Source organism: Eptesicus fuscus, chromosome 10, assembly GCF_027574615.1.
Source record: "Eptesicus fuscus isolate TK198812 chromosome 10, DD_ASM_mEF_20220401, whole genome shotgun sequence".
NCBI classification, from domain to species: domain Eukaryota; kingdom Metazoa; phylum Chordata; class Mammalia; order Chiroptera; family Vespertilionidae; genus Eptesicus; species Eptesicus fuscus.
This window is the reverse complement of record NC_072482.1, coordinates 13,546,992-13,560,627: the sequence shown is the minus strand read 5'-3', so window position 1 is coordinate 13,560,627 and position 13,636 is coordinate 13,546,992. Positions and strand designations below refer to the sequence as shown.

The 13,636-nt window shown below is 52.1% G+C and overlaps 1 long non-coding RNA gene across 1 annotated transcript; it reads right to left on the bottom strand.

Moving 5' to 3' along the window:
- Window positions 1-1,149: 1,149 nt before the first annotated feature.
- LOC114226960 (uncharacterized) lies at window positions 1,150-13,434 on the bottom strand. The gene is made up of 4 exons (XR_008557243.1): window positions 12,987-13,434; window positions 5,660-5,721; window positions 3,054-3,213; window positions 1,150-1,939 (listed from the first exon to the last, which is right to left on the bottom strand). It is a non-coding gene; the product is annotated as an uncharacterized LOC114226960 (long non-coding RNA).
- Between the last annotated feature and the right edge of the window lie 202 nt (window positions 13,435-13,636).

Here is a 13,636-nt window from a genome sequence, read left to right as displayed (position 1 = left end):
TAGGACCCGTGTGTCAGCGGAAGAAAAGGGAATGTGAGCTGGGATGGGGTGGGGGTGCACCACCTGGGGAGGGGGGTGGAGGGTCCCTGCAGCCCCTGGCCTCACAGCTTTGCCTCCCCTCAAGGATGCTGAGGCTGGAGATGGGCCCCTCTAGTTCTGCCAAGGGCAGCACCCTCTGCTCAGAAGGAAACGCAGCCTGCGTGCGTCCTGGCCTGCCTCACCCCGCTCGCCCTTGCCTCCCCAGGTCATGACCTCTGAGAACACTCAGGACCCATCCTTCTGCCTGTCTCCAGATCGGACTCACTGAACGCACTCCCCTCAGCTCTCCGAGTCCACAGGCTGCTTGGGCAGAGGGCAGCCCCCAAAGGCTCACACAGACAGCACTTTGGCCCACCCTCCGCCCAGCCCAGCCCAGGCCTCAGCTGAGTGGGGGCCACAGAGTCTGAGGGGGAAGGGGCTCTCAGGAGGCACCCCCTGCCCTCAGGACATGCATAGCTGGCTCTGGGAGAGACTGGAGGCAAGGAAGGACACACAGACACCGCTGGAGACCAGGGGCAAGCACTAAGGGGAAGCAAATCAAGTGTTGACATACTGAGCAGGCTGGGAACTGGAGAGGTTTCCTGGGATGAGAAGGGGGAGCCAGGCCCAGGGCAGAAGTAGGTGCTTCAGAAGCCAGAGGAATCCCTCCATTCCTTTCACCTGGTCCACAGGGGTGGGGCCTGGGGACTCCCTGGGGGCAGGGCTATCTCCCCTGAGACTGGGACTCCCTAAGGACAGGGCTGTGTCCCCCTCAGACTGGGACTCCCTAAGGACAGGGCTGTGTCCCCCTCAGACTGGGACTCCCTAAGGACAGGGCTGTGTCCCCCTCAGACTGGGGCCCCCTGAGGACAGGGCTGTCTCCCCTCAGACTGGGGCCCCCTGAGGACAGGGCTTCTCCCCTGAGACTGGGGCCCCCTGAGGACGGGGCTGTGTCCCCCTCAGACTGGGGCTCCCTGAGGACAGGGCTGTGTCCCTCTCAGACTGGGGCCCCCTGAGGACAGAGCTTCTCCCCTCAGACTGGTGCTTCATCATCAGACTGGAAGTTTTTGGAACAGGGAGGGACTAGGAGTTAAGGATAGAAGTTAAAGAAAACCACTTCCAAACCAGGGCCAGAAAGAATTCTTTTTCCTCTTTATGTCATTGAAATTGATTCTCTTTATGGAAAATAAAGCCCACGCACACTCTGGATTAGGAACCGTTTCAGCGTGGCCATCAAGCCCGTCTACTCTGAGAAGCACTTCTTCATCTAAGTGGGGGGAGAAGGGATGGACAGTTGAAATGTCATCTCACTCGTTTTCAGATTTAGACACTGTGTCCAGATGGTCCTACTATCAAGGTAGTACCCAAGGATACACCTTGAAAATGCTCCCCCTCTCCTTCCTCCCATCCCCTCGGCCATAGGCAGTCATTGACACCGGCTGCTGGTGTTTGTTTATGCAAATACAAGTCAACATTCTTGCTTTCCTCTCCCCAGAGGGAATTCCCAGCAGCTAGAACTAGTCCCAGCACCAGCCCAGGTGTGTACGGCACCTGTGGCACTCACCTCTGTGACTAACAGCCCTCTCCTGGATGGGGGCCAACCTGCGGCCCTGCTGGCTGGGAGGAAGGAGGCAGGCTACGGAATGGCCCAGCGTACAGCCAGGGCGCCTGAAGGGCGTATTGGTTTGGGGTTTCTTTGAAAGAAGAAATGATGTGGCCTCGGTCTGTTCCCTCTGCGCTTAATGGGGCTGAGCTGGGCTGTCAGCAGGAGGATTAGGAGAGAAGAGCTCTCACAGCGAAGAGGGTGGGTGGGTGGTGAGGAGGAGGCTGAGAAGTGGGGTGAGACCCCTGCAAATGGAGAGGCAAGCGGCACTGCCGAGGTCTGCAGGCTCTGAGACTCTGCCAGCGAGGCGTCCTGGTCCTGGGAAGAGACGTCAGGCCCGTGTTTCCCGGGCAGCTCGGGCCCCAACAGCCTCAGCGGCCAGGTTTAAAGCCCTATCTAAGGTACACAGCATTATCTCCATTTCTCCCACCCCCACCCCACCCGGGGGAGCCCAGGCCTCCCAGAGGGCCCGGCTCCCACCGCCTTGTTAATGTTTACCGTAGCTGAAAACAGTGGGCACACATGGCATGGGCCACCTGCCCACCCAGAAACCCACCGGGGCATGGGAACACCAACTCAACAGATGCCCCCCCACAGGGTCCCATGAGCCCCGGGCACAGCCAGGCAGGCACCAGGATGCCGCAGACTGCTGGGGTCAAGTCCTGCACACCCGGCGGCAGCCCTGGCCCCTCTGGCACAGGGAGGAGCAGTGAGATGGGTAACGGAGACCCCGCTGCGCAGCACACAGTTGGACATGGAAAGTCATGTAAGGGCCGAAACCGGTTTGGCTCAGTGGATAGAGCGTCGGCCTGCGGACTCAAGGGTCCCAGGTTCGATTCCGGTCAGGGGCATGTGCCTTGGTTGCGGGCACATCCCCAGTGGGGGGTGTGCAGGAGGCAGCTGATCGATGTTTCTCTCTCATCGATGTTTCTAACTCTCTGTCCCTCTCTCTTCCTCTCTGTAAACAATCAATAAAATATATTTTTAAAAAAAAGAAAGTCATGTAAATGATCTCAGTAAATTCTCATATGTCAATTGCCTGCTGAAATGATACTATTTTTATGTATTAGGCTAGGTAAATATATATGTATGTGCAATATATCATTTAAAATTTCGCTTGTTCGTTTTGCTTTTTAAGGTGCTATTTAGTAGGAAATTTTAAAATGCACAAGTGGCTCACAGGATAGTTCCGCTGGACATGCTGATGGGAAGGCGGTACCTTTTTCCTCCCGACGGACCCAAGATACAGTCACACCACCCCCTCCAGCCCCTGGAGCTGTCCGACCTCCTGCCCTCAGAGGGGGGGTCCTCTGAGGACAGGAGCCAGGTCTCTACTCTCTCCTAATTTTGCCCAGTTGCCCAGACATTTGGGAGGGGACAGAGGTGGCAATGTGGACGCCGGTCATCCATGCCCTGTGGCCGCCATACGAACCTCCTCCACGCTGACCGGTGGTCAGATTAGACGTCGCCTGTTTCATTCCGGTGGTCTCAAGAAGAGGCGTCCTTCCTCTGAGACGTGAGATTCGGGCGTTCAGCCAGTTGTGGAACACACCTGGGTCAGGAATGGCGTAGAATGCGCACAAATGACAAAACTGGAGGGAGGAAGAGTCATGACCCAAAGCCTGTCAGCTTCCACACACTCCGCCTCATTCCATCATTTTTAGACGCACAGACCCTTCCCAGGAGAGTTTCTACTGACCTGGGGGACCCCCAAGCCCACTCTGCCAAGCTGGACATTCCAGTCCCTTATCCATGTCCCGGGAAACCTTGTCCTCAGGTCCTTTCCCTGTGCAGACACACTGTGCCCCAGCCACCTCTGTCAGATGCCTTGAGCTGCTGACTGCCCGGCAGGTCAGTCACCTCCCTCGTTCTGCATTAAGATATGCCCATTAACCCAGCCTGTAATTACCGTGTTCTTCGAATCACTACGAGTCATTGCTGACACACCGGGAGTTGTGAGCAAGCCTCCAAGTCTTTTGCACTACGGCCCTCTGCCCCTCCCACAGCGGGCGTTTGGGTGCCAACGTAGAGCCTGGCCAATGCCATCCTGTACCACTGTCTCCCTCCAGGCCACCTGTCATGGCCCCTCTGGGCCCTGATTCTCTGACTGGTGGTTCCCTTTTCCTGCCAGCGGGGTCAGCATATTGTCTAGGCCCCCCTCCCAGTCCTCGCTTGGTGGGTTGGATTTCACCCCCGCTACTCCCGCATACTGCTCTGGTCATTCCTTCGGTCAAGTCTCGGTCCTCACCCCAGTTGGCCTCTGAGCACCGCCCAGCACAGTTGGTCACTCCTCTTACCTAAGCCTTTTGTTCACTTGGTTTCTAAGCCATCACCCTCCTCCGGTTTTCCTCCTACGCCCTGGCCACCCCTCAGTCCCCGCCACTGGTTCTTCCTAGCTCCCCGGCTCTGTAACATTCGAACGCCCCTGGCCAGTCCTTCATTCACTCCCTTGGTGATCCCATCCGGATGATCGGCTTTCAATGTTCTTTATACATGGATGACTCCAAAACTTACATCTCCAGCACAGACCTCTCCGCTGAATCCCAGACTCACATGTCCATTGTACACTCTCATCTCCACCTGGATGTCTAATGAGCATCTCAAACTTAGCATTCCAAACTTGACCTCTGGTCTCCCCACTCCCAGCCACAGGCTGCACCGTCTCAGGGCCCACAGTCCTGTCAACTCCATCCTTCCGGCTGCTCAGACAAAAAACCTTGCGTTCACTTAACTGCTCTTTCTCTCACATCCCAGGTCCAATTTGTCAGCAAATCCTGTTGGCTCGATCTTCAAAACATATCAGAATCCGTTTCTCTGTCACTTCCGATCTGGTTCAAGCCACTATCATTTCTCGCTTGGAATTTTGCAAGAGCCTCATGACTTTTTCCCTTGCTCTTGGGATTACTACAGTTGCCCTGCTCTGCCCTCACTACCCCAGCCCCCACACTCCTCCGTCTTTTCTCAACACAGGAGCCAGAATCATGCTATTAAAACCTAATTTAGGTCGCAACCCTCCTCTGCACAGACCCTCCAAGGGTTCCCACCTCACTCAGAAGAAAGTCTGAAAGGCTCACAGGGCCCCTCGGATCCACGTGATCCAGTTCCATTTCCCTCTCTGCCCCATTTCCTCCCCTCTCCCCTTCGCTCGCTCGTTCTCTGTGCCCCAACCTTCTGACCTCCTTGCCGCTCCTCCAACGTCCCAAGTGTGCTACAAGACTCCCGGGCTTTGCAACTGCCATCCCTTTCCAGTTGGCCTCATGGTCCTCCCTCCCTCCCTCAGGTCTCTGCTCAAATGTCACCTTCTCAGTGAGGCCTTCCCTAACCACCCCATTTGGAATCACAACCCCCATCCGTTCCGACTTAATTTTTCTTCGTAACACTTTTTGTCTTTCTAACATACTATGTATTTTCATACTTATTTTGTTATTGTCCATCTCCTACCACTAGAATACACGATCCTGGAGGACAGTGATTTTTGTCTGTGTTGTGCACAGCTGTATCCTAGCTCCTAAAACAGCACCAGGCACGTGGTAGATGTCCAATCGATATTTGTTGAATGAGCAAGACAGGGCTAATGACAGCCCTGGCCCATGGCATCCATTGGAAACTACGCTCTTCTAGACCAGTATGGATTCATTAAAACAATACTCCTGGGGTTTAGCTTTCTAACATCCTCCATAATTTACTTATTTATTCTGGTTTCATTTGTTATCTGCCTCCTCCTATAAAACCTAGCTCCACAAAGGAATTTTAGTTGTTGTTCTGTTTTGTTTATGGGTTATTCCAGTGTCTAGAGGAATGCCTAGCAAACAGTAGGCACTCCATGAATGTTTGTTACATGAATGGATGACCATTTACCCAGCAACCGAGCCATAAAAACCACTTCAGGACCCCAGCTATATTTCTCCACCTTGACCATGAAAGTATCTGAGAGGCTTTATCAAGAACTTTGTCAAATTCCCACACTTCCCGTAATTTCTGTATCTGCCAGTCTCCAATCCTCCGCAGAGTCAAAGATCCATTAGTCAGAAATCTTACTGAGAGAAATGCATGTTAAAACTAGGGTTTTCTTCTATCTGATCACCCAGCACCAGTAAGACCTGAAAGTTAGAAAACATGCTGTTAGCACAAATATAGGAAACAGACATTAAAGATGAGAACAAAAATGGGCACAACTTCTAAGACATTTGATGGTAGCTATCAAAATTAAGCATGCATATATTCTTTGGCTCAACAAGTCTACCTCTGAGTATCCTATAGAAACTCACATGTTTCACATATATCAAACATGCAGGAAGAAATATGTATGCAAGATTATTCGTGATGGAAATGTTGCTAAGAGAGGGCTGGAGACAGTGTGGGGCTGATTGGATAAATGGCGGGGCAGCTGTACCACTGTGCTCCCAGGACTTTAAAGAGTGAGGCAGCTCCATGTGCCCTGTTGTGTAAAAATTTCCAATATGTATTGTTAGAGGAAAAGAAAGTTAGATTTTTAAAAAGGCAAGTGAACCTGGCTGGTGTGGCTCCGTAGTTTAGCATCAACCTATGAACCAGGAGGTCACAGTTCGATTCCTGGTCAGGGTACATGCCTAGGTTTCGAGCTCGATCCCCGGTAGGGGGCATGCAGAAGGCAGCTGATCAATGATTTTCTCTTATCATTGATGTTTCTATGTTTCTCTCCCTCTCCCTTCCTCTCTGAAATCAATAAAAATACATATTTTTTAAAAGCAAGTGAAATATGAAAAAAAAAAAAGCAAGTGAAATATGCTTCAAATTGCCTTTTTTTTTGAAGGGTAGGTAGGTAGGTAGGTATGTAGGTAGGTAGACAGATAGATTATGTGAATAAGCAATGGTAACACTGGTTGCCTTTGAGGAGAAAAACTGAGAGGCTAGGGGTCAGGGGTGAGAGGGAGACTTTTCACTGTATAACCTTTGGTCCTTTGGAATTTTATTCCATGGGTGTTTCTTATCTATTTCTCAATGTTCTTGCTTTTCACTGTCCTGACACACTAGTCATGGTGAGCCCATACTGGCTCCTGGTGACCCCTCTTCCTTCTATTCCTTTCACAATCTGCAAAGATCCTGGCCAGGACAGCCCTCCCTTTGAAACTCAGAACCACATTTGTCCTTTACTAGGGCCCCATGCCCCAAGCTTCCTCAGAGGGGACCCAGTGGGCCTGACGGTCTTATTCACATGCTTCCTTTGGGGAGAGGCCCCTGCAGACACCAGGAGCAGCTGGTGGGAAGGAGCTCATCCTGCCTCCAGCCCCCCTCCCCCACTCCCTTACCCGCTTCTCTTTCCCACCGTGGCCTCCTCTGGGTGTGAAGGCCAGTCTCCACTTCTCTGGAAAGGGCAGCAATACAGCCCCAGGGCGCCACCCTTTCCCCACCAGGGCAATGCCATCAGGCCCATCACAGCCTCTCCCCCCTCGGTCTCCACAGGCTCTGACCCTGCCTAAACAAGCTTGGGTTGCCTCTAGCATCTTTCAAAAGGTGCTGCCTATTTTTGTCTTCCAGACACCATCTCCACAGGCCTTAGCCCTGTCTCCTACTTGCCCTTCCCTTCTCTGTCCAATCCTTCTTAGAACAGCCGTCTGGCAAAGAGCTCCCATGCCGCCCACTCATTTCCTTGGCCACCTCCCCTCTTTCCTCATCACAGGGACACAGGCTACCCTGTGTGTGATTGCACCGTCTAATGTACATTTGGGGAGCTTCCCAGCCCTCTTGAGACATCGTTCCCTCCCAGAGACTCGTGCCATGGAATCCTGCCCCTCTTGCCGCTGAAATATTCGCCGGCTGGCTTTGGACAGGCCCTCAGCAGCTCTCTGCTGGATGGTTGAAAGAACCCCCTTGCTCCAGTCGAAGCTTCTTCCAGCCTCTCCCATTCATTCTCTGCTCCAGCACTGAGCCGTCTTTCTAAAATGCAGTCAGCCAGGCCCCTCCACGGCTGGACGTTATTCAAGACCCTTCAGGATACAACCCAAGGTTGTGGGATGCCTTGCAAAGCCCATCACAGTCCGGTTTCTTGTCACCTCTCCACCTGCACCACCCACCTCTCCCTCGCCCCCTAACTTCATCCTTTAACTAAATATTTAATTGTGCTCACTCCCTGGGCACAGGTTCGTATTTAACACCTCTGTGCTGCTGCCCCTGCTTTTCCTTCTACCTAGCATGACCTTCCAACTCTTTTTGATAGGGGTGTTCATGACCTCACTCAGGAGTCAACTTTTTGAGGAAACCTTCCCTGACACACACCCCCCTTCCCCCAGGTAGGGCTAACTCTGCTCCTCTGATTTCTCTTTGCATCCTGGGCCTAATCTAGCTCTTACCACACATGGCATTCTACCTAACAGCCGTTTCTCCCCACTCCTTCCTCATTGCCACCTGAACCCCATCTTTTCAGGTGGTAAGGTATCCAGGCCCAGAGGGTAAATCAAGGTTCACCTGCTCCCAAGGTTCACCTGACCCTCACCTTCCCGCCTCCCTTGCAGCTTTCCCTTTCATTTCTGGCCAATGAGGCACGAGAGATCATTTTCTGAGGAGGCTTCTGGGAGACAGAAGATAAAAATGCAGCCCCATTTTCTTCTTGGCCCTTTTCTTTTCTGCCTTGGGTATAATTGTAGGGAGTACCATAGCCACCAACTTGCAACCGTGAGGCAACCAGCATGTGGACCAAAAGTTAACATCTTGAGCATGGCAGAGCAGCAGGATGTTTAAAAGCTTGGGTTTTCAGTAACATCGTTGAGTCCTTTCACCAACCTGGAGCCACCTGACTCCAGACTTTCTGCTGTGTGAGATTGATAAACATCGTCATTGCTCAAGCCACTGTCCATTGGGTAGTCTGTTACTGGAGGCCAAATGCATTCTACACTGACAGAGCGTATTGCATGAAAATGTTCTTGTTGGAGTTTGTCTCCATGACTCGATGGTATGCTCCCCGAGGGCAGGAATGCTGTCCAATTCCTCCTGGTGTTTGCAGACCCAGCACAGTGGCTCGGTAAGTGATGGTTAACCGCACTGCACCAGCTTCCCTCCCCCAGCTATTGCGAATAAGGGGGCAGGTCCACTTTTATCCCTGGTTCCCACTATCACTGCCATCCTGCCAATCCACTCTGCCAACCAATCCTCCTTCCTCCGTCCACTTCCCTCAGCCCTCTGAGAGATGGCATGGTCCCCAACACCAGAAGAGAACTAGTCAGATGCCCAGCAAGTCCTCACAGATGAGGTCCCCATCCGCTGTGTGCCAACCTGAGCCAGGTGAACACTGTGCATCAAGAAAGTACCAACCCTGCCCGGGCCGGTGTGGCTCAGTTAGATGGAGCATCGTCCTGTGCACCTGAAGGTCAATTCCTGGTCGGGGCACATGCCTAGGTTGTGGGTTCAATCCCTGGTTGGGGGAGGCAACCGATTCATGTATCTCTCTCACATCAATGTTTCTCTCTCTCTCTCTCTCTCTCTCTCTTTCTCCTTTCTGAGAGAGAAAGAGAAAGAGAGAGGGGGAGAGAGGGGGAGAGAGAGAGGAGCACCATCCCTGTGCTCCTGCCGCCTCCGTGTCGGGAAGGCAGGACACCCACCCTGTTGGCCCCGACTAGACCGTTACTCCTTCTGGGCAGCGTCTGGACCCAGATTCCTGCCACGGGAATCTCGCCTTTACTCTCTTTAGAGTAAAGGCATAACGTGACCTTCAGGATGGATCCCAGCCTAGCCAAGTGCAGACACTTAACAAAGAGGGCACCACGCCGGCCACTCCCAACCACACTGCCTTTCCCCGTCCAGCTCATTTTTAATAGACCCAAAGTATACCGTTTAAAGGTCGTCACTGCTGCATACTTAAACCACAGACAGCATTTCCTATTGATTCCCGGGGGCGCCAAATATGTGTGCTAAATACCAAACATGGAATTCGTCTCCTGGTAAAAAGTAACAGAAAGTGTCCCCCAGGCGCAGCTCCCCCCCCCTCGCCCACATTCTCATCCGGTGACCGACCTGGCCTAGGGCCTCATCCGATAACCCTCACTGCCTCGGCGAAGCCGTGAGGCCCGCCCGCAGCCCCGTGCCCACCATGTGGAGGGTGCAGCCAGCCCCAGGGCTCGGCCCCTTTCTGTTCCCGCCAGCAAACCACATGTGTCCCAAGAACCACTGTGTTTGTCCCCAAACCTGTTTGCCAGTTTCACTTTTTGTAATCATGTGATTTAATTAACCATAGCACAAAACAATGGAATATGACTGAAAAGAAAGGGATTTTCTTAAAAATCCAAGTTGAATGCTTTGGAAGAGTTTGGTAATAGAAACTGCTGGGGAGAATTGCCATTCAGTTAGATGTTAAAGAGACAGACTGGTGCTGGCAGGCCAGGCTGTGTGTGTGTGGGGGGGGGGGGGGCGGGGAGAACAAGAGGGGTACGGAGGGGCAAATCTAAAAATCTGGAAGACTCCTGTCCTTGCTTGGTTCTTAAAAGATATGAACTTCTTGCTCCACTTGATATAAACCAAAACTAGAACCCAAAGAAGACAGAGTGTCACGGGGTGGTTTATGCAAGAAAGACCGGTCAGGGCTCAGGAGGGCCTGTGCCAGGGGAAAGACCTCAGCCACGCCTCAAAAGGCAGGCACACGTTAGCACGTCCACACCCAGGGGTCTCTATTGAAAGGAATGTTTACAGTGTGTAGGCCTCGTTATTTTATGATCCCCGTTCTACCCAGCCAACTACAAGCCTTGATGGTATTAGATGGGAGGGCATCGCTGCACCCAGTGTAAGCCCCACCGCAGAGGTCTCATCACCCTGAGCCTATGTTTGCTCGTGGACCGTGAAGATTAACGGGGAGAGTGATGTGGTTAGCAAAGCCCCCAGCACACAGTAAGCACTCCATTCAGCCAGCCAATTCAGCCAGCCAGGAGACTGAGAAGCACTCCACCTTCTCTCTCTCCCTCGCCGCCCACTCCATCGATCCAGCCTATTAGTACAACCTGCCACGTCTGCTGCTGAAACCTCCTGAGCCTGTCCTGGGAGTCAGATTCCCTCAGCCACCCGCCCCCCTCCCCCCATGCCTCCCGGGCCAGAGTCACCACCATCGGCCCCTGGAAGCTGGCACCAGGTTCCCCTACCTAGTCCTGCAGCTTTCACTCTCTGCCCACCCCAGAGGCCAGCACCAAGAGGGATGTTTTAAAGCCACAGACCTGATCATGCCATTTCTTTACTTGAAACTCTTTAAACAACTTTTCAAACTCCTTCAAATGGCCAAGAAAGCCCTGCACACTGCCTGCACACTCATACACGCACACACACACACACACACACACACACACACACGAGCACTTCAGCTGCACCAGCCACCTGTCAGCTCCTCAGAATGCACTCTGACCTTCCCTGCCTCAGGACCTTTGTACATACTGTGCCTACCATCTAAAACAGTCCCTACCCCTCCTTAACCTGGTTAATGCCTCCTCGTCCTCCGGGCCGCTTCTTAAATGCCATTTTCTTAGGAATGCTTTCCCTTCCACTTATTATATATATATATATATATAAAATGCTTTCCCTTCCTATATGTTATATATATATATATATTGCACCTTCTACATACCAGGCACTATTCTAGGTGCTGGAAAGACAACAGTGAACAAGACAGACAAAATCCCTGCCCTCTTAAAGATTATATTCTAGTGGGTAAAAAAAATAATAATAAACTATTAAATAAATCTTATATTCTGATGGTGGTAATAAGGGCATCTGATCAAAATGATTCATTTTATTATTAGAAGATACAAACATTAGAAAAAACTGACAGTTTTAATTGTTTAAGAAAATTAAGATTCAACAATATATCAAAGGCATTTATTTTGATACATATCTATCTAATAAAAGAGTAATATGCAAATTAACCATCACTCCACAATAAAAATGGCAGCGCCCATAGCCACAAGATGGCGGCGCCCAGTCCTCTCAGTCCCGCCAGAGTTCCCCAGTCTCAGGGAGGGGTGCCACTGAGAGCCTACAGAGTAAGCAGCCTGGCGGAATGCTGCCCAGAGGCCCTCCTGACCCTTTATAAAAAATAAAAACAAATTCACTCCCCACGGCGCGATCCCCCTCCCAGCGGTGGCAGCCTGGGGTCTCAACCACTGAATCACACCAGCCAGGCAGATATAGAGGAATCTTAAATGTTTCTTTTTAAAAATATATATATTTTATTGATTTTTTTTACAGAGAGGAAGGGAAAGGGATAGAGAGCTAGAAACATCTATGACAGAGAAACATCGATCAGCTGCCTCCTGCACACTCCCCACTGGGTATGTGCCCCCAACCAAGGTACATGCCTTTGACCGGAATCGAACCTGAGACCCTTGAGTCTGCAGGCTGATGCTCCATCCACCTAGCCAAACCAGTTAGGGCTGTCCAATATGTTAAAGAAAAAAACCCTATCTAATAAAGAGGGAATATGCAGGGGAGGGCATTTGGGGGTGACCGGGTTGTCAGGGGAGGGCAGTTGGGGATGATTGGGCTGTCAGGGGAGCAGTTGGGCGTCGATCAGGCTGGCAGGAGAGTGGTTAGGGGGTGATCAGGCTGGCAGGCAGAAGCAGTTAGGGGCAATCAATCAGGCAGGCAGGCAAGCAGTTGGGAGCCAGCAGTCCTGGATTGTGAAAGGAATGTCTGGCTGTCTGTTTATGGGATCGGGCCTAAACAGGCAGTTGGACATCCCCTGAGGGTTCCCAGATTGGAGAGGGTGCAGGTTTGGCTGAGGGACACACCCACCCCCCACTGCGCATGAATTTCGTGCACTGGGCCTCTAGTCAAATATATAATAGAAAGTATGATATATACATGTATATGCATATAGTCATATAACAATGACGGTTAAAATTTAGTTCTACTATGTTGTTTCTGTTTGTATAATTTTGAAAGTGTGACTCTGGCATGTTTGTCCAGTCAAGAAATAGTCATTCAGATGATAATCAACAGCTAGGGTGGCAACAGGAGGCCCTAAATCCTCCCCCCACCCCGCCACACACACTTTCAACAGCTACCCAGCCACCTGACCCCTAACAGAGGCTGAGGTCAAATTAAAATAGAGATAAAGGTACCTTGTAATTTTGTGGTCATTCTCTACTCTGACCTTTACTCAGCCCCGAGGCCCAGCATCACACTCAGTGCCTACCTATCACCAACACATCCACCACTCACGGCACACGGACACACATGAGCACACACACGACCCCCACTTCATGTAATGCCCATCCTCACATCCCTGAATTCACTCACAAACCCCACACTCCGACACATGCATGGAGATGCAGAACAGCTGCTGGGCTTCTCAGAAGACGGGAACATCTGAGGTGTGGTCCCAGACTCCCCACCCCTCCACACCCGCACGTACCCAGTTCCCATGCCTGCCCTCTCTCCTCGCCGCTGCCTGAATGGTGGTGTGACTCATTGCTCTTAGGTCCAGAGCCAGCCATGCAGGGCAAAGTGGTACCCCAGCCCCAGCCTCAAGCCAGCCTCCAAGCCTTCCCACCATTCACGGGCACCTGACGTGTCTAACTCACTACCCAGGAGCATCTGAGGGCAGGTCAAAGTCTTCTGACAATGGCCTCTTAAGTGGGGCAGGGCAAGTCACAGGATCTGAGGTGACGTCAGAGGACTGCAGACATCAGTAATCCAGGAGGGTTGACCCCTGGACAGAGAGCACAGCTGACTGCCCAGGTCCATGTTGGCATGGCACTGCTGGGACACAGCTGGCCGTGGCAGCAGTGTCCAATGAATGGAGGGCAGTGGGGCAGCCCTCAGGGGAGCCTGCCCATTGCCACTGCGCCCAGGGAAGAATCGGGGATGTCCCTCCACCCTCACTCCAGGGCATGGCTCCTGGGTTCCTCTGGGTGCCAAGGACATAATCAAGAGCCACATCACAGAGGCTCTAGGAGACAAGGCCAGCGCTGTTCCAGAATGCTTAAGGGTTTTCTCTTCTCTCTGATCCCCTGGTTCCAAGAGAGAACCGGGCAGCCAACAAGCTGTAAGGGGAAAAGGCAC